This window comes from Heptranchias perlo, chromosome 23 (genome assembly GCF_035084215.1).
Source record: "Heptranchias perlo isolate sHepPer1 chromosome 23, sHepPer1.hap1, whole genome shotgun sequence".
In the NCBI taxonomy this organism is placed as follows: domain Eukaryota; kingdom Metazoa; phylum Chordata; class Chondrichthyes; order Hexanchiformes; family Hexanchidae; genus Heptranchias; species Heptranchias perlo.
The window spans coordinates 42,943,963-42,969,289 of record NC_090347.1 but is presented as its reverse complement, the minus strand read 5'-3'; the positions used below and the strand labels follow the sequence as shown (position 1 = coordinate 42,969,289).

General features: G+C 47.2%; 1 protein-coding gene across 4 annotated transcripts in view; it reads left to right on the top strand.

Annotated features, from left to right (window-relative positions):
* Positions 1 to 25,327, top strand: part of mif4gdb (MIF4G domain containing b) — a 47,767-nt gene that overhangs the window by 714 nt on the left and 21,726 nt on the right. For 3 of the 4 annotated variants that reach the window (XM_068004533.1, XM_068004531.1, XM_068004530.1), the window contains exon 1: positions 10,170 to 10,466. The exons of the other annotated variant lie outside the window; for it this stretch is intronic. The gene's annotated coding sequence lies outside the window, so the exon portion shown is untranslated. Of the gene's footprint in view, positions 1 to 10,169; positions 10,467 to 25,327 lie in introns of those variants that run through there. 4 annotated transcript variants of the gene reach the window in all.

Here is a 25,327-nt window from a genome sequence, read left to right as displayed (position 1 = left end):
ACATTATCCCACGTGTGGGATCTTGCTGTGCACAAATTGGCTGCCACGTTTCCCACATTACAAGGTGACTACACTTCAAAAGTACTTCATTGGCTGTAAAGTGCTTTGGGACGTCCTGAGGTAACAAACGGTGCTAAATAAACGCAGGTTCTTTCATTCTACGATTCTACAGTGAACTCAGGGCTGTACTAGGGACAGAGCCTCCTCACACGATGAAGACTTTCACCTCTGAAGGATGGGCTGAGTGTCAGCAGCTATTAAGGTTGTGATATCCAAACAAACCTCATTTAACTTAAATGACACAGGCTTTGTGATCAGATGGGTCTTTGGCTGCAGATTTCGTACAGGGAGTTGGCTGTCCCACTCACTCCCTTTCGTCCGATCCAATCCTTGAACTTTTTTTAAACTCATAATTCCTTGGATCTTATTCCGGGGAGGAGGAACAAGTGTTGCCCCCCGGACACTCAGATCGATTTCAGCCGTCACCCTACTCTTAAAGAAAATGCATTTATATAGAGCCTCTCACATCCTCAGGATTCCCCAATGGGCTTTACAGCCAATTAAAGTACTTTTGAAGTGTAGTCACTGTTGTAATGTAGGAAGTGCAGCAACCAATTTGTGCACAGCAAGATCCCACAGTGAGCGAAATGACCTGATAATCTGTTTTAGTGATGTTGGTTGAGGGATAAATATTGGAGAACTCCCCTGCTCCTCTTCAAAATAGTGCCATGGGATCTTATTACATTCACCCAAGAGGGCAGATGGGGCCTCGGTTTAAAATCCCATCCGAGAGACGGCACCTCCAACAATACAGCACTCCCTCAGTACAGCACTGGAGTGTCGGCCTGGATTATGAGCTCAAGTCTCTGGAGTGGGACTTGAACCCACAACCTCCTGACTCAGGAGGAGAGAGGATTACCCACTGAGCCACAGCTGACAGTATTCTCAGGTAATCTAGTACATGCTCGCCACCTCCCCTCAGTAGCCCATCCATGGCCTATTCCTGTCTTGCACTGGTTACTTCCCACAACACTTGCCTTTTTCAGTTTTTCCCCCCCCCCAAATTTCTTGCTCCTCTCCAGCAGACACTGACCTGTACTGGAATGCTGTACCACAAACAACGAGCAGCGCTCCGACTGTGTGTGACAGAAGGTTATTCGATCATAGAGGGAATCACAGCTGCTCCCAACTTCATCTGACATCCACATGTGCAGTCTCCATGGGTGGGGGAAGGATGTCACTAGATAGTGATCGGGAAGGGGATCCTCGGTAAATTATCCCCCTTCCCTAGCCCACGGGCACTGAGGTCAATTGTAGACCCCTTACCGCTGCCCCAGGCTGAGATCAGCCAACTCAGCACAGACCGGGAATCGAACCAGGGGCCTCCCCGGTATCGTATTGAGACTCAAAAGGCCCTGCCCGCGAACACAGCCTAAAAACTCTCCCATAACCTCATCAAAAATGTTAAGGACACATCAGATAATCTGGCCCTCTGCCACCGATTAACAAAGGGAATGCTTAAAGGCAAACAGCGAACATTCTGGCACATGTTAAAGGCCATCAGTTTCTGCAGGGACACCCTTGGTACTTATTCAATACATTTTAATTACCAAGAATATGGAAAACAGGCTGTGAAAAGACACACACACCAACAGCAAACTGTCAAAACAATACCAGGATCACAGCATTGCTCAGCAGGGCCGCAGTTAGTGTCTGTGACTCGGCTCAATTTACTCCCGTTTCAAAAATAAACCCTCCTCTCAGTCGATTTCCCCTTTCCTGCAACCATTGGCCCCTTGCTGGGGTACAGGCACCAGCAGGCTACTGGGATCTCACCCACCAGACTGAGGGCTGCTGGTTTATGGTGAACTGAAGGAGTCACATTCCCGCTTTTCTGACAAGAGATTCCAGGTTTTTAGCAATGTTTTGAGAATCCCGTTCTACTGATTTATAAACTGGGTTTACGGTCCTGAATAAATCAAATTACATTTCTATTTCTTGGGATTTGCCAGGTTTATATGTACCATCCTCTATAAACTTGAGCTCATCCAAAACTCTGCTGCCTGTATCCTAACTCACACCGAGTCCCAGTCACCCGCTGACCTACATCGGCTCCCGGTCTGGCAACGCCTCGATTTTAAAATTCTTATTCTTGTTTTTAAATCCCTCCATGGCCTCGCCCCCTCCCTATCTCTGTAACCTCCTCCAGCCCTACAACCCTCCAAGATCTCTGCGCTCCTCCAATTCTGGCCTCTTGTGCATCCCCTATTTTCTTCACTCTACCACTGGTGGCTGCGCCTTCAGCTGCCTAGGCCCTAAGCTCTGGAATTCCCTCCCTAAACCTCTCTCTCGTCCTTTAAGATGCTCCTTAAAACCTACTTTTTTGACCAAGCTTTTGGTCACCTGTCCTAATATCCCTTCATTTGGCTTGGTGTCAATTTTTATCTGGTAACGTTCCTGTGAAGTGCCTTGGGACGTTTTACTATGATAAAAGGTGCTATATAAATGCAAGTTGTTTTTCTCCTTGAAACCTCCTTTCAGTGTTTTTAGTCAGGGTAGGCCTGAGCATTGAACAGGCTGTTTGGGCATGAGGCTCTCAGGACTGAGCCTGGTCTCGGCCTAACTCAACATCAGCAGGGCCCACTCTTCCACTGTTGCTGGACCGTGCTCAGGAGAGGGAATCCTGGCTGAATTTCCCCTCCCCAAGAAATGGCAAAGAGGCCAATTGCATTACCCATACCCAGAACCCAGGAAAGAAACCTGCCATCTTCCTAGTCTGTATGTCCTGGGAGGGTTTGATGGGACAGTGTAGAGGGAGCTTTACTCTATATCTAACCCGTGCTGTACCTGCCCTGGGAGTGTTTGATGGGACAGTGTAGAGGGAGCTTTACTCTGTATCTAACCCGTGCTGCACCTGTCCTGGGAGGGTTTGATGGGACAGTGTAGAGGGAGCTTTACTCTGTATCTAACCCGTGCTGTACCTGCCCTGGGAGTGTTTGATGGGACAGTGTAGAGGGAGCTTTACTCTGTATCTAACCCGTGCTGCACCTGTCCTGGGAGGGTTTGATGGGACAGTGTAGAGGGAGCTTTACTCTGTATCTAACCCGTGCTGCACCTGCCCTGGGAGTGTTTGATGGGACAGTGTAGAGGGAGCTTTACTCTGTATCTAACCCGTGCTGCACCTGCCCTGGGAGTGTTTGATGGGACAGTGTAGAGGGAGCTTTACTCTGTATCTAACCCGTAAAACATCATTTGGTGTTTGTATGTGCGACTGAAGCTAACAAGAATCTCCAAGTAAAAACAGAAAATGCTGGAAACACTCAGTGGGTCAGGCAGCGTCTGTGGAGAAACAGGTCGGTGACCTTTCATCAGATATTCTGATCGAGGTCATCAACCCGAAACATTAACTGTTTCTCTCTCCACAGATGCTGCCTGACTTGTTGAGTATTTCCCGCATTTTCTGTTTTTATTTCAGATTTCCAGCATCTGCAGTATTTTGCTTAAGAATCTACAAGTCTGTGTCCACTGAGTCCTGCACCCATTAACATTTAAAAACTGTAACTGCTTTTAAAAATGCAATTTTTCTTTTAGGTTGAAACTAAGGAAGTTTTTGGGTAAGACAGGGTAGTAGCAGTTTATCAAAGGATGAGAGAAGCAGGTTCTCATGTTATTATCAAAGGATGAGAGAGGCAGGTTCTCATGTTATTATCAAAGGATGAGAGAGGCAGGTTCTCATGTTATTATCAAAGGATGAGAGAGGCAGGTTCTCATGTTATTATCAAAGGATGAGAGAGGCAGGTTCTCATGTTATTATCTCAACATCTCCCTGAAGATTTATCACCAGTGTCATTCCCTTTCACCAGCTATGATCACAGGGAAATCTCTGTTCTCGGAGAGTGGCCACAACGCCCTCTCCACTTTACAACCATGTTTTTGTTAGTTTTAAACATCCTGCTGCTTGACTCTGGATAACTGTTTAGCCCCTCTCCTCCCAGTCTCTCTCCCTCCCCCTGCGCTCTCTCCTTCCTCGCCCCTCTTCCACCCCCTCCCCTCTTCCTTCTCTGCGCCTCCCCTCCCCTGGCACTGTCCCTCTCCCCTCCGCCCTGTTCCTCTCTTCTCCCCCCGCCTCACTCCCGCCCCTCCCCCCTCCCCCCTCCCCCCTCTCCCCTCCCCCCTCTCCCCTCCCCCCTCCTGCTCCTGCACCTCCCTGCTATAGTTTAATTTGAATAGAATCAGGGAATGTCCCTCCCTGTCTAATCCCACTCCCCTGCTCGCTCCCCCCTTACCCTAACAACTATCTAATTCCCTTTAAGAAGAATTTATGTACTCTGCTTCAACAAGGCTTTGTGGCCGGGAATCGCACATTCTAACCGCCCTCTGTTGTAGGGTTGCCAACTCTAGTTGGCCGTATTCCTGGAGGCTTCATCACATGACCTCCCGCCTCCAACTGCCCCGCCTGGTCAAACAGCCGTTTTTCCCATCTCCTGATATTTTTGTAACTAATAAATGAAAGTGTTCAAAGAAAATGAACGCATTATTTTTAATTCCCCTATGATTTTTCTCCCTGATTTTGCTCGCTGCCGTTTCCTAGAGATTAATCTTTAATTCCTGAAGACTCCAGGACAATCCTGGGAGGATTGGAAACACTGGCAGTAATTTTAACCTAACTGGCCGGGTGGGAAACCCATGGGATCGGGTGGAACACTGGTTTTAAACCCCGCCCAATATCACCCTCTGTTTACTGCAACAGAGAGTAAAACCGGGCGGAGTGTAAAACCAGCATTGCATCCAATCCCGTCAGTCTCCTAATGGGTGGGTTAAAATTGCCCCCACTAACTCTGCAAAGAAATTTTATCCTGCTTCATAAAATATGAATGTACAGTCTCCAGAACCTCCAAAAAAAATGACCGTCAGCATCAAAACTGTGAGAATCATAGAATCATTAGCACAGGAGGAGGCCATTCAGCCCATCATGCCTGTGCTGGCTCTTTGAAAGAGCCATCCAATTAGTCGCACTCACCTGCTCTTTCCCCATTGCCCCACAAATTACTCCTTTTCAAGTTTATATCCCATTCCCTTTTGAAAGTTATTGAATCTTCCTCCACCACCCTTTCAGGTGTGCATTCCAGATCATAACAATTCGCTGCTTAAAAATATTTCTCCTCATCTCCCCTCTGGTTTTTTTGCCAATTATCTTAAATCTGTGTCCTCTGGTTACCGACCCTTCTGCCACTGGAAATAGTTTCTCCTTATTTACACTATCAAAACCCTTCATGATTTTGAACACCTCTACCCTTAACCTTCTCAAATCTCCCCTTAACCCTCTCTGCTGTAGGGAGAACAATCCCAAATTCTCCAGTCTCTCCACATAACTGAAGTCCCTCATCCCTGGTACCATTCGAGTAAATCTCCTCTGGACCCTCTCCAAGGGTGCAGAGAAATTATACGTTACTGGGACAAGATATCACACGTTTAAATAAAATAACAAATACTTTTCTATACCGTGGAACTGAACTTAAGTTTATCTAGGTTTTGCATTTGACTGTGATGAGCTCCTGGAACAGGACCATTTACAGCCCAGTTAATTGCTTTACAAAGAATTATATAGAATGTACAGCACAGAAACAGGCCATTCGGCCCAACTGGTCTGTCCCGACGTTTATGCTCCACACAAGCTTCCTCCCACCCCTATCAGAATAACCTTCTATTCCTTTCTCCCTCATGTACTTATCTAGCCAGAGGTCGTGGTCCATATCGGTACCGACGACATAGGTAGAAAGAGAGATGAGGTCCTGCAGGAAGATTTTAAGGAGTTAGGAAAGAGAGTAAGAAGCAGGAGTATAGAAATAGGAGAATAGAGCAGTCACACGCTATTGAGTATAGAAATAGGAGGATAGAGCAGATAAATGCGTGGCTGGACAGATGGTGCAGGAGGGAGGGCTTTAGATTCCTGGGGCATTGGGACCGGTTCTGGGGGAGGTGGGACCTGTACAAGCCGGACGGGTTGCACCTCAACAGGGCTGGGATCAATATCCTTGCGGGGAGGTTTGCTAGTGCTGTTGGGAGGGTTTAAGCTAGCTTGGCAGGAGGATGGGAACCTGGGTGTAGATTCAGATGGGACAGAATCAGAACTGGAGATAGAAGACAGAAAATTAGTATGTGACTTAGGAAGGCAGAAGAACCAAGGTTAGAAAATAAACAGCAAGAGAGTTTGGCAATGCTTGGTGGTATATACCTCAGTGCAAGGAGTATAGTGAATAAGGCAGATGAGCTGAGGGCACAGTTAGACACGTGGCAGTACAATATCTTAGTTATTACAGAAACATGGCTTAAAGAGGGGTAGGAATGGCAGCTCAGCATTCCTGGTTACAGGATTTTCAGACGAGATAGAGAGGGGGATAAAAAAGGAGGGGGGGTTGGAAATTTTGGTTAAAGAAACAATTACAGCTGTGAGGAAGGATGATATGTTAGAAGGATCATCAAATGAGGCCATATGGGTTGAGCTAAGGAACAAAAAAGGGGCAGTCACAATACTGGGAGTGTACTATAGACCCCCAAACAGTCAGAGGGAGTTAGAAGAGCAAATATGTAGGCAAATTTCTGAGAAGTACAAAAATAATAGGGCAGTAATAGTAGGGGATTTCAACTATCCTAATATTAACTGGGACACAAATAGTGTGAAGGGTATAGAGGGCACAAAATTCTTAAATTGCATTCAGGAGAACTTTTTTGGCCAGTACTTAGCAAGCCCACAAGAGAGAGGGCATTTCTGGATTTAGTTTTAGGAAATGAGGCTGGGCAGGTGGAAGGAGTATCAGTGGGAGAGCATTTTGGTGGTAGTGATTATAATTCAGTTAGTTTTAGCATAGATTAGGAAAAGCACAACGATAGAACAGGAGTTAAAGTTCTCAAATGGGGAAAGGCCAATTTTACTAAGCTAAGAAGTGATTGAGCAAAAGTGGACTGGAAACAGCTACTTGAAGGTAAATCAGTGTCAGAGCAGTGGGAGGCATTCAACGGGGAGATTCAAGGGGTGCAGAGTAAACACGTTCCCACAAAGAAGAAGGGTGGGCCTTCCAAATCTAGAGCCCCCTGGATGTCAAGGAGCATACAGGGTAAGGTAAGGCAGAAAAGGAAAGCTTATGTCAGACACCGAGAACTCAATACTACAGAAAGCCTAGAGGAGTATAAAAAGTGCAGGGGTGAAATTAAAAAGGAAATTAAGAAAGCAAAGGGAGGGCATGAAAAAATATTGGCAAGGAAAATCAAGGAAAACCCAAAGATGTTTTATAAATACATTAAGAACAAGAGGATAACTAAGGAAAGAGTAGGGTCGATTAGAGACCAAAAAGGGAACCTGTGTGTGGAGGCGGAAGATGTGGGTATGGTTCTTAATCAATACTTTGTATCTGTCTTCACAAAAGAGAGGGACGATGCAGAGATTGTAGTTAAGGAGGAGGAGTGTGAAATATTGGATGGGATAAACATAGAGAGAGAGGAAGTATTAAGGGGATTAGCATCTTTGAAAGTAGATAAATCACCAGGGCCGGATGAAATGTATCCCAGGCTGTTAAAAGAAGCAAGGGAGGAAATAGCGGAGGCTCTGACCATCATTTTCCAATCCTCCCTGGATACAGGCATGGTGCCGGAGGATTGGAGGACTGCTAACATTGTACCGTTGTTTAAAAAGGGAGTGAGGGATGGACAGAGTAATTACAGGCCAGTCAGCGTAACCTCGGTGGTGGGCAAATTATTGGAATCAATTCTGAGGGACAGCATAAATCGTCATTTAGAAAGGCACGGATTAATCAAGGACAGTCAGCATGGATTTGTTAAGGGAAGGTCGTGTCTGACTAACTTGACTGAATTTTTTGAGGAGGTAACAAGGAGGGTCGACGAGGGTAGTGCGTTTGATGTAGTGTACATGGCAAGGTCCCACATGGCAGACTGGTCAAAAAAGTAAAAGCCCATGGGATCCAAGGGAAAGTGGCCAGTTGGATCCAAAATTGGCTCAGTGGCAGGAAGCAAAGGGTAATGGTCGATGGGTGTTTTTGTGACTGGAAGGCAGTTTCCAGTGGGGTGCCGCAGGGCTCAGTACTTGGTCGCTTGCTTTATGTGTTATATATTAATGATTTGAACTTAAATGTAGGGGGCATGATTAAGAAGTTTGCAGATGATACAAAAACTGGCCATGTGGTTGATAGTGAGGAGGAAAGCTGTAGACTGCAGGAAGATATCAACGGACTGGTCAGGTGGGCAGAAAAGTGGCAAATGGAATTCAATCCAGAAAAGTGTGAGGTTAATCATTTGGGGAGGTCAAACAAGGCAAGGGAATACACAATAAATGGGAGGATACCGAAAGGTGTAGAGGAAGTGAGGGACCTTGGAGTGCATGTCCACAGATCGCTGAAGGTAGCACGACAGGTAGATAAGGTGGTTAAGGCGGCATACAGGATACTTTCCTTTATTAGCCGAGGCACAGAATATAAGAGCAGGGAGGTTATGCTGGAACTGTATAAAACACTGGTTCGGCCACAGCTTGAGTACTGTGTACAGTTCTGGTCACCACATTACAGGAAAGATGTGATTGCACTAGAGAGGGTACAGAGGAGATTTACGAGGATGTTGCCAGGGCTGGAGAATTTTAGTTATGAGGAAAGATTGGATAGGCTGGAGTTGTTCTCTTTGGAACAGAGGAAGGCTGAGGGGAGATTTAATTGAGGTGTACAAAATTATGAGGGGCCTAGATAGAGTGGATAGGAAGGACCTATTTCCCTTAGCAGAGAGGTCAATAACCAGGGGGCATAGATTTAAAGTAATTGGTAGAAGGATTCGACGGGAGCTGAGGAAAAATGTTTTCATCCAGAGGGTGGTGGGGGTCTGGAACTCACTGCCTGAAAAGGGTGGTAGAGGCAGAAACCCTCAACTCATTTAAAAAGTACTTGGACGTGCACTTGAAGTGCCATAACCTACAGGGCTACAGACCAAGTGCTGGAAAGTGGGATTAGGCTGGGTGGCTCATTTTTGGCTGACGTGGACACGATGGGCCGAACGGCCTCCTTCTGTGCCATAAATTTTCGATGATTCTATCTAGCTTCCCCTTAAATGCATCTATGCTATTCACCTCAACCACTCCTTGTGGTAGTGAGTTCCACATTCTAACCACTCTCCCCGAGTAAAGAAGTTTCTCCTGAATTCCCTATTGGATTTATTAATAACTATATTGATGGCCCTTAGCTTTGGTCTCCCCCACAAGTCGAAACATCCCCTCTATGTCTACCCCATCAAACCCCTTGATAATATTAAAGGCCTCTGACTGGTCACCCAGTCTTTTCTCTTTTCTAGACAAAGCTGTTCTATGTTTAATATGACAGTTTCTCCATCAAACAAAATCTCCCTTCCCCCCAATCTGCAAAGGATTCTCTTTGCCAGGGTCTCTCTGGGGGTTTGGAAGAGAGAGAGAGAGAGAGAGACACACACACACAGACAGAGAGTGGGAGACAGCAGAGAGAGAGAGAGAGGGACAGAGACACAAAGAGAGAGAGACACACACACACAGAGGCAGGGAGAGAGAAACACAGACAGACAGCAGAAGGAGAGAGAGACACACACACAGACAGAGAGTGGGAGACAGCAGAGAGAGAGAGAGAGAGGGACAGAGACACAAAGAGAGAGAGACACACACACACACACACAGAGGCAGGGAGAGAGAAACACAGACAGACAGCAGAAGGAGAGAGAGACACACACACGGACAGAGAGAGAGAGAGAGATACAGAGACAGCAGAAGGACACAGAGAGAGAGAGAGAGAGAGACACACACACACAGACAGACAGAGGAACAGAGAGTGGGAGACAGCAGAAGGAGAGAGAGAGAGAGACACACACACACACAGAGGAACAGAGACAGAGAGTGGGAAACAGCAGAAGGACAGAGAGAGAGAGAGACACACACACACAGACAGACAGAGGAACAGAGACAGAGAGTGGGAGACAGCAGAAGGACAGAGAGAGAGAGAGACACACACACACACAGACAGACAGAGGAACAGAGACAGAGAGTGGGAAACAGCAGAAGGACAGAGAGAGAGAGAGAGAGAGACACACACACAGACAGACAGCAGAGGGAGTCTGGTGAATATTCACGTGTAAGGAAATGACGAGGAGGAAGCCGTCGATGGGATGTTGATGGTGGAGGGATTCTCGCAGTTGCAGAGTCCCAGGCAGCGAGTGGCGGGCCAGCTCCCTCTCCCTCTCCCCCAGCCCCAGCCCCTCTCCGTCCAGCGATGCCCATCCCGCACCTGCACTCGATGCTGGAGTTTGTCCCGTTCCTGCTCCTGGTGCTCCTGGTCCTCACTCTGCTCCTCATCTTCCTTTACACCCAGCAGCCCGACTCGGACTCCAAGAAGATCTGATCCGGGTCCGGGTCCGGGTGCGGACTCCCCTGGAGCCGCCTCCTCCTCCGGGTAAGTGGACCGCGGAGGGTGCGAGTTTCTCGGGGTTTCATGCGGGCAACTCTCATTAAAAGGGCGAGCACTTCCTGCCGACTCGGGGCCGGGGCACGGGTTCCTCGGGCAGGTCTCCCGGGACCTCCGCCGCCGGGGGGCCCGTTCTTCATTGGGGAGGGAAGGCGGCGATCGTCCGCGGACAATTCGACCGTGGGTTGCATCACAGATCATGATCCTGACCCTGTCCCTGTCCTCCCTTCAGTCACAAGCACTCTGACTCACACTCACGATCACACTCATACTCACTTTCATGCTCACACTCAGTCACTCACTCACGATCACACTCAGTCACTCACTTTCATGCTCACACTCAGTCACTCACTTTCATGCTCACACTCAGTCACTCACTTTCATGCTCAGTCACTCACTTTCATGCTCACACTCAGTCACTCACTCACGATCACACTCAGTCACTCACTTTCATGCTCACACTCAGTCACTCACTCACGATCACACTCAGTCACTCACTCACGATCACACTCAGTCACATACATTCATACTCTGATCACACTCATGCTCACACTCTCACTCACTCTCATGCTCATTCAGTCACTCACACTCACGATCACACTCAGTCACTCACACTCACGATCACACTCAGTCACTCACACTCAGTCACTAACTCTCATGCTCACACTCAGTCACTCACTCTCATGCTCACACTCACACTCATGCTCACACTCAGTCACTCACACTCACGATCACACTCAGTCACTCACTTTCATGCTCACACTCAGTCACTCACTCACGATCACACTCAGTCACTCACTTTCATGCTCAGTCACTCACTTTCATGCTCACACTCAGTCACTCACTCACGATCACACTCAGTCACTCACTTTCATGCTCACACTCAGTTACTCACACTCAGGATCACACAGTCACTCACGATCACACTCAGTCACTCACTTTCATGCTCACACTCAGTCACTCACTTTCATGCTCACACTCAGTCACTCACTCACGATCACACTCAGTCACTCACTTTCATGCTCACACTCAGTCACTCACTCACGATCACACTCAGTCACTCACTTTCATGCTCACACTCAGTTACTCACACTCAGGATCACACAGTCACTCACACTCACGATCACACTCAGTCACTCACTTTCATGCTCACACTCAGTCACTCACTCACGATCACACTCAGTCACTCACTTTCATGCTCAGTCACTCACTTTCATGCTCACACTCAGTCACTCACTTTCATGCTCACACTCAGTCACTCACTCACGATCACACTCAGTCACTCACTTTCATGCTCAGTCACTCACTTTCATGCTCACACTCAGTCACTCACTCACGATCACACTCAGTCACTCACTTTCATGCTCACACTCAGTTACTCACACTCAGGATCACACAGTCACTCACACTCATGATCACACTCAGTCACTCACTTTCATGCTCATACTCAGCCACTCACTTTCATGCTCATACTCAGTCACTCCCACTCATGATCACACTCAGTCACTCACACTCAGCCACTCCCACTCATGATCACACTCAGTCACTCACACTCAGTCACACACTCATGATCACACTCAGCCACTCCCACTCATGCTCATACTCAATCACTCACACTCATGCTCACACTCAGTCACTCACACTCATGCTCACACTCAGTCACTCACACTCATGCTCACACTCAGCCACTCCCACTCATGATCACACTCAGTCACTCACTTTCATGCTCACACTCAGTCACTCACTTTCATGCTCATACTCAGCCACTCCCACTCAGCCACTCCCACTCATGATCACACTCAGTCACTCACACTCAGTCACACACTCATGATCACACTCAGCCACTCCCACTCATGCTCATACTCAATCACTCACACTCAGTCACACACTCATGATCACACTCAGCCACTCCCACTCATGCTCATACTCAATCACTCACACTCAGTCACTCACACTCATGATCACACTCAGTCACTCACTTTCATGCTCACACTCAGTTACTCACACTCATGCTCACACTCAGCCACTCCCACTCATGCTCATACTCAATCACTCACACTCAGTCACTCACTTTCATGATCACACTCAGTTACTCACACTCATGATCACACTCATTTACTCACACTCATGCTCACACTCAGTCACTCACACTCATGATCACACTCAGTCACTCACTTTCATGCTCATACTCAGTCACTCACTTTCATGCTCATACTCAGCCACTCACTTTCATGCTCATACTCAGTCACTCCCACTCATGATCACACTCAGTCACTCACACTCAGCCACTCCCACTCATGATCACACTCAGTCACTCACACTCAGTCACACACTCATGATCACACTCAGCCACTCCCACTCATGCTCATACTCAATCACTCACACTCAGTCACTCACACTCATGCTCACACTCAGTCACTCACACTCATGCTCACACTCAGTCACTCACACTCATGCTCACACTCAGCCACTCCCACTCATGATCACACTCAGTCACTCACTTTCATGCTCACACTCAGTCACTCACTTTCATGCTCATACTCAGCCACTCCCACTCAGCCACTCCCACTCATGATCACACTCAGTCACTCACACTCAGTCACACACTCATGATCACACTCAGCCACTCCCACTCATGCTCATACTCAATCACTCACACTCAGTCACACACTCATGATCACACTCAGCCACTCCCACTCATGCTCATACTCAATCACTCACACTCAGTCACTCACACTCATGATCACACTCAGTCACTCACTTTCATGCTCACACTCAGTTACTCACACTCATGCTCACACTCAGCCACTCCCACTCATGCTCATACTCAATCACTCACACTCAGTCACTCACTTTCATGATCACACTCAGTTACTCACACTCATGATCACACTCATTTACTCACACTCATGCTCACACTCAGTCACTCACACTCATGATCACACTCAGTCACTCACTTTCATGCTCATACTCAGTCACTCACTTTCATGCTCATACTCAGTCACTCCCACTCATGATTACACTCAGCCACTCCCACTCAGCCACTCCCACTCATGATCACACTCATGCTCACACTCAGTCATCACACTCAGTCACTCACACTCATGATCACACCCAGTCACTCACATTCATGCTCACACTCAGTTACTAACACTCATGATCACACTCATGCTCACACTCAGTCACTCACACTCATGATCACACTCAGTCACTCACTTTCATGCTCACACTCAGTTACTCACACTCATGATCACACTCAGTTACTCACACTCATCACACGCAGTCACTCACTTTCATGCTCACACTCAGTCACTCACTTTCATGCTCACACTCAATTACTCACACTCATGATCACACTCTGCTACTCACACTCATGCTCACACTCAGTCACTCACTTTCATGCTCATACTCAGCCACTCCCACTCAGCCACCCCCACTCATGATCACACTCAGTCACTCACAGTCACTCACTTTCATGCTCACACTCAGTTACTCACACTCATGATCACACTCATGATCACACACAGTCACTCACTTTCATGCTAACACTCAGTCACTCACTGAATGATCACACTCAGTCACTCACACTCATGCTCACACTCAGTCACTCATTTTCATACTCACACTCAGTCACTCACACTCATGATCACACTCTGTCGCTCACAATCAGTCACACACTTTCATGCTCTCACTCAGTCACTCACACTCATGATCACACTCAGTTACTCATACTCATGATCACACTCAGTCATTCACTTTCATGCTCACACTCAGTCACTAACACTCATGCTCACACTCAGTCACTCACTTTCATGCTCATACTCAGTTACTCACACTCACGATTACACTCAGCCACTCCCACTCAGCCACTCCCACTCATGGCCACATTCAGTCAGTCACACTTAGTCACTCACTTTCATGCTCACACTCAGTTACTCACACTCATGATCACACTCAGACACTCCCACTCAGCCACTCCCACTCATGCTCACACTCAATCACACACACTCAGTCACTCACACTCATGATCACACTCAGTCACTCACTTGCATGCTCACACTCAGTTACTCACACTCATGATCACACTCAGTCACTCACACTCATGCTCACACTCATGCTCACACTCAGTCTCTCACACTCATGATCACACTCAGTCACTCACTTTCATGCTCACACTCAGTCACTCACTTTCATGCTCATACTCAGCCACTCCCACTCATGATCACACTCAGTCACTCACACTCAGTCACACACTCATGATCACACTCAGCCACTCCCACTCATGCTCATACTCAATCACTCACACTCAGTCACTCACACTCATGCTCACACTCAGTCACTCACACTCATGCTCACACTCAGTCACTCACACTCATGCTCACACTCAGCCACTCCCACTCATGATCACACTCAGTCACTCACTTTCATGCTCACACTCAGTCACTCACTTTCATGCTCATACTCAGCCACTCCCACTCAGCCACTCCCACTCATGATCACACTCAGTCACTCACACTCAGTCACACACTCATGATCACACTCAGCCACTCCCACTCATGCTCATACTCAATCACTCACACTCAGTCACTCACACTCATGATCACACTCAGTCACTCACTTTAATGCTCACACTCAGTTACTCACACTCATGCTCACACTCAGCCACTCCCACTCATGATCACACTCAGTCACTCACACTCAGTCACACACTCATGATCATACTCAGTCACTCCCACTCAGCCACTCCCACTCATGATCACACTCAGTCACTCACACTCAGTCACTCACACTCATGATCACACTCAGTTACTCACACTCATGATCACATGCAGTCACTCACTTTCATGCTCACACTCAGTCACTCACTCAATGATCACACTCAGTCACTCACTTTCATGATCACACTCAGTCACTCACACTCATGCTCACACTCAGTCACTCACTTTCATGCTCATACTCAGTTACTCACACTCATGGTTACACTCAGTCACTCACACTCATGATCACACTCATGATCACACTCAGTCACTCACACTCATGATCACACTCATGATCACAATCAGTCACTCACACTCAGTCACACTCTCAGTCACTCACTTTCATGCTCACACTCAGTTACTCACACTCACGATCACACTCAGTCACACACTCACACTCAGTCACTCACTCATGCTCACACTCAGTCACTCACTTTCATGCTAACACTCAGTTACTCACACTCATGATTACACTCAGCCACTCCCACTTAGCCACTTCCACTCATGATCACAACCAGTCACTCACACTCATGATCAAACTTAGTCTCTCACACTCATGCTCACACTCAGTCACTCACTTTCATGCTCATACTCAGTTACTCCCACTCAGCCACTCCCACTCATACTCACACTCAGTCACTCACACTCATGATCACACTCTGTCACTCACACTCATGATCACACTCTGTCACTCACACTCAGTCACTCACTTTCATGCTCACACTCAGTTACTCACACTCATGATCTCACTCAGTTACTCACACTCATGATCACACGCAGTCACTCACTTTCGTGCTGACACTCAGTCACTCACACTCATGCTCACACTCACTCACTTTCATGTTCACACTCTCACTCACACTCATGATCATACTCTGTCACTCACAATCAGTCACTCACTTTCATGCTCACACGCAGTCACTCACTTTCATGCTCACACGCATTCACTTTCATGATCACACTCTGTCACTCACACTCACACTCATGCTCACACTCACTCACTCACTTTCATGTTCACACTCAGTCACTCACACTCATGATCACAATCTGTCACTCACAATCATTCACACACTTTCATGCTGTCACTCAGTCACTCACACTCATGATCACACTCAGTTACTCATACTCATGACCACACTCAGTCATTCACTTTCATGCTCACACTCAGTCACTCACACTCAGGCTTAGTCACTCACTTTCATGCTCATACTCAGTTACTCACACTCACGATTACACTCAGCCACTCCCACTCATGGCCACACTCAGTCACTCACACTCAGTCACTCACTTTCATGCTCACACTCAGTTACTCACACTCATGATCACACTCAGACACTCCCACTCAGCCACTCCCACTCATGCTCACACTCAATCACACACACTCAGTCACTCACACTCATGATCACACTCAGTCACTCACTTGCATGCTCACACTCAGTCACTCACTTTCATGATCACACTCAGTCACTCACTTTCATGATCACACTCAGTCACTCCCACTCATGATCACACTCAGTCACTCACACTCAGTCACTCACACTCAGTCACTCACACTCAGTCACTCACTTTCATGCTCACACTCAGTTACTCACACTCACGATTACACTCAGTCACTCACACTCACGCTCACACTCAGTCACTCACTCATGCTCACACTCAGTCACTCACTTTCATGCTCACACTCAGTTACTCACACTCATGATTACATTCAGCCACTCCCACTCAGCCACTTCCACTCATGATCACAATCAGTCACTCACACTCATGATCACACTCAGTCACTCAATTTAATGCTCACACTCAGTTACTCACACTCATGATCACACTCAGTTATGCAAACTCATGCTCACACTCAGTCACTCACTTTCATGCTCATACTCAGCCACTCCCACTCAGCCACTCCCACTCAGCCACTCACACTCATGCTCACACTCAGTCACTCACACTCATGTTCACACTCTGTCACTCACAGTCACTCACTTTCATGCTCACACTCAGTTACTCACACTCATGATCTCACTCAGTTACTCACACTCATGATCTCACTCAGTTACTCACACTCATGATCACATGCAGTCACTCACTTTCATGCTCACACTCAGTCACTCACTTTCATGATCACACTCTGTCACTCACTTTCATGCTCACACTCAGTCACTCACACTCATGATCACACTCAGTTGCTCATACTCATGATCACACGCAGTCACTCACTTTCATGATCACACTCAGTCACTCACACTCATGCTCACACTCAGTCACTCACTTTCATGCTCATACTCAGTTACTCACACTCATGATTACACTCAGCCACTCCCACTCATTATCACACTCAGTTACTCCCACTCATGATCACACGCAGTCACTCACTTTCATGCTCACACTCAGTTACTCACACTCATGATTACACTCAGCCACTCCCACTCAGCCACTCCCACTCAGCCACTCCCACTCATGATCACACTCATGCTCACACTCATGCTCACACGCTGTCACTCACACTCATGATCACACTCAGTTACTCACACTCATGCTCACACTCAGTCACTCACACTCATGATCACACTCAGTCACTCACTTTCATGCTCACACTCAGTTTCTCACACTCATGATCACACTCATACTCACACTCATCACACGCAGTCACTCACTTTCATGCTCACACTCAGTCACTCACACGCATGCTCACACTCAGTCACTCACTTTCATGCTCACACTCAGTCACTCACTTTCATGCTCAAAATCAGTCACTCACTTTCATGCTCACACTCAGTTACTCACACTCATGATCACACTCAGTTACTCACACTCATGATCACACTCAGTTACTCACACTCATGATCACACTCAGCCACTCCCACTCAGCCACCCCCACTCATGATCACACTCAGTCACTCACGGTCACTCACTTTCATGCTCACACTCAGTTACTCACACTCATGATCACACTCAGTTACTCACACTCATGATCACACGCAGTCACTCACATTCATGCTCACACTCAGTTACTAACACTCATGATCACACTCATGCTCACACTCAGTCACTCACACTCATGATCACACTCAGTCACTCACTTTCATGCTCACACTCAGTTACTCACACTCATGATCACACTCCGTTACTCACACTCATCACACGCAGTCACTCACTTTCATGCTCACACTCAGTCACTCACTTTCATGCTCACACTCAATTACTCACACTCATGATCACACTCTGCTACTCACACTCATGCTCACACTCAGTCACTCACTTTCATGCTCATACTCAGCCACTCCCACTCAGCCACCCCCACTCATGATCACACTCAGTCACTCACAGTCACTCACTTTCATGCTCACACTCAGTTACTCACACTCATGATCACACTCATGATCACACACAGTCACTCACTTTCATGCCAACACTCAGTCACTCACTGAATGATCACACTCAGTCACTCACACTCATGCTCACACTCAGTCACTCATTTTCATACTCACACTCAGTCACTCACACTCATGATCACACTCTGTCACTCACAATCAGTCACACACTTTCATGCTCTCACTCAGTCACTCACACTCATGATCACACTCAGTTACTCATACTCATGATCACACTCAGTCATTCACTTTCATGCTCACACTCAGTCACTCACACTCATGCTCACACTCAGTCACTCACTTTCATGCTCATACTCAGTTACTCACACTCACGATTACACTCAGCCACTCCCACTCAGCCACTCCCACTCATGGCCACATTCAGTCAGTCACACTTAGTCACTCACTTTCATGCTCACACTCAGTTACTCACACTCATGATCACACTCAGACACTCCCACTCAGCCACTCCCACTCATGCTCACACTCAATCACACACACTCAGTCACTCACACTCATGATCACACTCAGTCACTCACTTGCATGCTCACACTCAGTTACTCACACTCATGATCACACTCAGTCACTCACACTCATGCTCACACTCAGTCACTCACACTCATGCTCACACTCAGTCTCTCACACTCATGATCACACTCAGTCACTCACTTTCATGCTCACACTCAGTCACTCACTTTCATGCTCATACTCAGCCACTCCCACTCATGATCACACTCAGTCACTCACACTCAGTCACACACTCATGATCACACTCAGCCACTCCCACTCATGCTCATACTCAATCACTCACACTCAGTCACTCACACTCATGCTCACACTCAGTCACTCACACTCAGCCACTCCCACTCATGATCACACTCAGTCACTCACTTTCATGCTCACACTCAGTCACTCACTTTCATGCTCATACTCAGCCACTCCCACTCAGCCACTCCCACTCATGATCACACTCAGTCACTCACACTCAGTCACACACTCATGATCACACTCAGCCACTCCCACTCATGCTCATACTCAATCACTCACACTCAGTCACTCACACTCATGATCACACTCAGTCACTCACTTTCATGCTCACACTCAGTTACTCACACTCATGCTCACACTCAGCCACTCCCACTCATGATCACACTCAGTCACTCACACTCAGTCACACACTCATGATCATACTCAGTCACTCCCACTCAGCCACTCCCACTCATGATCACACTCAGTCACTCACACTCAGTCACTCACACTCATGATCACACTCAGTTACTCACACTCATGATCACATGCAGTCACTCACTTTCATGCTCACACTCAGTCACTCACTCAATGATCACACTCAGTCACTCACTTTCATGATCACACTCAGTCACTCACACTCATGCTCACACTCAGTCACTCACTTTCATGCTCATACTCAGTTACTCACACTCATGGTTACACTCAGTCACTCACACTCATGATCACACTCATGATCACACTCATGATCACACTCAGTCACTCACACTCATGATCACACTCATGATCACAATCAGTCACTCACACTCAGTCACACTCTCAGTCACTCACTTTCATGCTCACACTCAGTTACTCACACTCACGATCACACTCAGTCACACACTCACACTCAGTCACTCACTCATGCTCACACTCAGTCACTCACTTTCATGCTAACACTCAGTTACTCACACTCATGATTACACTCAGCCACTCCCACTTAGCCACTTCCACTCATGATCACAACCAGTCACTCACACTCATGATCAAACTTAGTCTCTCACACTCATGCTCACACTCAGTCACTCACTTTCATGCTCATACTCAGTTACTCCCACTCAGCCACTCCCACTCATACTCACACTCAGTCACTCACACTCATGATCACACTCTGTCACTCACACTCATGATCACACTCTGTCACTCACACTCAGTCACTCACTTTCATGCTCACACTCAGTTACTCACACTCATGATCTCACTCAGTTACTCACACTCATGATCACACACAGTCACTCACTTTCGTGCTCACACTCAGTCACTCACACTCATGCTCACACTCACTCACTTTCATGTTCACACTCAGTCACTCACACTCATGATCATACTCTGTCACTCACAATCAGTCACTCACTTTCATGCTCACACGCAGTCACTCACTTTCATGCTCACACTCAGTCACTCACTTTCATGATCACACTCTGTCACTCACACTCATGCTCACACTCACTCACTCACTTTCATGTTCACACTCAGTCACTCACACTCATGATCACACTCTGTCACTCACAATCATTCACACACTTTCATGCTGTCACTCAGTCACTCACACTCATGATCACACTCAGTTACTCATACTCATGACCACACTCAGTCATTCACTTTCATGCTCACACTCAGTCACTCACACTCAGGCTTAGTCACTCACTTTCATGCTCATACTCAGTTACTTACACTCAGCCACTCCCACTCATGATCACACTCAGTCATTCACACTCATGATCACACTCATGATCACACGCAGTCACTCACATTCATGCTCACACTCAGTTACTAACACTCATGATCACACTCATGCTCACACTCAGTCACTCACACTCATGATCACACTCAGTCACTCACTTTCATGCTCACACTCAGTTACTCACACTCATGATCACACTCCGTTACTCACACTCATCACACGCAGTCACTCACTTTCATGCTCACACTCAGTCACTCACTTTCATGCTCACACTCAATTACTCACACTCATGATCACACTCTGCTACTCACACTCATGCTCACACTCAGTCACTCACTTTCATGCTCATACTCAGCCACTCCCACTCAGCCACCCCCACTCATGATCACACTCAGTCACTCACAGTCACTCACTTTCATGCTCACACTCAGTTACTCACACTCATGATCACACTCATGATCACACACAGTCACTCACTTTCATGCCAACACTCAGTCACTCACTGAATGATCACACTCAGTCACTCACACTCATGCTCACACTCAGTCACTCATTTTCATACTCACACTCAGTCACTCACACTCATGATCACACTCTGTCACTCACAATCAGTCACACACTTTCATGCTCTCACTCAGTCACTCACACTCATGATCACACTCAGTTACTCATACTCATGATCACACTCAGTCATTCACTTTCATGCTCACACTCAGTCACTCACACTCATGCTCACACTCAGTCACTCACTTTCATGCTCATACTCAGTTACTCACACTCACGATTACACTCAGCCACTCCCACTCAGCCACTCCCACTCATGGCCACATTCAGTCAGTCACACTTAGTCACTCACTTTCATGCTCACACTCAGTTACTCACACTCATGATCACACTCAGACACTCCCACTCAGCCACTCCCACTCATGCTCACACTCAATCACACACACTCAGTCACTCACACTCATGATCACACTCAGTCACTCACTTGCATGCTCACACTCAGTTACTCACACTCATGATCACACTCAGTCACTCACACTCATGCTCACACTCAGTCACTCACACTCATGCTCACACTCAGTCTCTCACACTCATGATCACACTCAGTCACTCACTTTCATGCTCACACTCAGTCACTCACTTTCATGCTCATACTCAGCCACTCCCACTCATGATCACACTCAGTCACTCACACTCAGTCACACACTCATGATCACACTCAGCCACTCCCACTCATGCTCATACTCAATCACTCACACTCAGTCACTCACACTCATGCTCACACTCAGTCACTCACACTCATGCTCACACTCAGCCACTCCCACTCATGATCACACTCAGTCACTCACTTTCATGCTCACACTCAGTCACTCACTTTCATGCTCATACTCAGCCACTCCCACTCAGCCACTCCCACTCATGATCACACTCAGTCACTCACACTCAGTCACACACTCATGATCACACTCAGCCACTCCCACTCATGCTCATACTCAATCACTCACACTCAGTCACTCACACTCATGATCACACTCAGTCACTCACTTTCATGCTCACACTCAGTTACTCACACTCATGCTCACACTCAGCCACTCCCACTCATGATCACACTCAGTCACTCACACTCAGTCACACACTCATGATCATACTCAGTCACTCCCACTCAGCCACTCCCACTCATGATCACACTCAGTCACTCACACTCAGTCACTCACACTCATGATCACACTCAGTTACTCACACTCATGATCACATGCAGTCACTCACTTTCATGCTCACACTCAGTCACTCACTCAATGATCACACTCAGTCACTCACTTTCATGATCACACTCAGTCACTCACACTCATGCTCACACTCAGTCACTCACTTTCATGCTCATACTCAGTTACTCACACTCATGGTTACACTCAGTCACTCACACTCATGATCACACTCATGATCACACTCATGATCACACTCATGATCACACTCAGTCACTCACACTCATGATCACACTCATGATCACAATCAGTCACTCACACTCAGTCACACTCTCAGTCACTCACTTTCATGCTCACACTCAGTTACTCACACTCACGATCACACTCAGTCACACACTCACACTCAGTCACTCACTCATGCTCACACTCAGTCACTCACTTTCATGCTAACACTCAGTTACTCACACTCATGATTACACTCAGCCACTCCCACTTAGCCACTTCCACTCATGATCACAACCAGTCACTCACACTCATGATCAAACTTAGTCTCTCACACTCATGCTCACACTCAGTCACTCACTTTCATGCTCATACTCAGTTACTCCCACTCAGCCACTCCCACTCATACTCACACTCAGTCACTCACACTCATGATCACACTCTGTCACTCACACTCATGATCACACTCTGTCACTCACACTCAGTCACTCACTTTCATGCTCACACTCAGTTACTCACACTCATGATCTCACTCAGTTACTCACACTCATGATCACACACAGTCACTCACTTTCGTGCTCACACTCAGTCACTCACACTCATGCTCACACTCACTCACTTTCATGTTCACACTCAGTCACTCACACTCATGATCATACTCTGTCACTCACAATCAGTCACTCACTTTCATGCTCACACGCAGTCACTCACTTTCATGCTCACACTCAGTCACTCACTTTCATGATCACACTCTGTCACTCACACTCATGCTCACACTCACTCACTCACTTTCATGTTCACACTCAGTCACTCACACTCATGATCACACTCTGTCACTCACAATCATTCACACACTTTCATGCTGTCACTCAGTCACTCACACTCATGATCACACTCAGTTACTCATACTCATGACCACACTCAGTCATTCACTTTCATGCTCACACTCAGTCACTCACACTCAGGCTTAGTCACTCACTTTCATGCTCATACTCAGTTACTCACACTCACGATTACACTCAGCCACTCCCACTCATGGCCACACTCAGTCACTCACACTCAGTCACTCACTTTCATGCTCACACTCAGTTACTCACACTCATGATCACACTCAGACACTCCCACTCAGCCACTCCCACTCATGCTCACACTCAATCACACACACTCAGTCACTCACACTCATGATCACACTCAGTCACTCACTTGCATGCTCACACTCAGTTACTCACACTCATGATCACACTCAGTCACTCACACTCATGCTCACACTCAGTCTCTCACACTCATGATCACACTCAGTCACTCACTTTCATGCTCACACTCAGCCACTCCCACTCAAGATCACACTCAGTCACTCACACTCAGTCACACACTCATGATCACACTCAGCCACTCCCACTCATGCTCATACTCAATCACTCACACTCAGTCACTCACACTCATGATCACACTCAGTCACTCACTTTCATGCTCACACTCAGTTACTCACACTCATGCTCACACTCAGCCACTCCCACTCATGCTCATACTCAATCACTCACACTCAGTCACTCACACTCATGATCACACTCAGTCACTCACTTTCATGCTCACACTCAGTTACTCACACTCATGCTCACACTCAGCCACTCCCACTCATGATCACACTCAGTCACTCACACTCAGTCACACACTCATGATCATACTCAGTCACTCCCCACTCAGCCACTCCCACTCATGATCACACTCAGTTACTCACACTCATGATCACATGCAGTCACTCACTTTCATGCTCACACTCAGTCACTCACACTCATGCTCACACTCAGTCACTCACACTCAGTCACTCGCTTTCATGCTCACACTCAGTTACTCACACTCAGTCACTCACTTTCATGCTAACACTCAGTTACTCACACTCATGATTACACTCAGCCACTCCCACTTAGCCACTTCCACTCATGATCACAACCAGTCACTCACACTCATGATCAAACTTAGTCTCTCACACTCATGCTCACACTCAGTCACTCACTTTCATGCTCATACTCAGTTACTCCCACTCAGCCACTCCCACTCATACTCACACTCAGTCACTCACACTCATGATCACACTCTGTCACTCACACTCATGATCACACTCTGTCACTCACACTCAGTCACTCACTTTCATGCTCACACTCAGTTACTCACACTCATGATCTCACTCAGTTACTCACACTCATGATCACACGCAGTCACTCACTTTCGTGCTCACACTCAGTCACTCACACTCATGCTCACACTCACTCACTTTCATGTTCACACTCAGTCACTCACACTCATGATCATACTCTGTCACTTACAA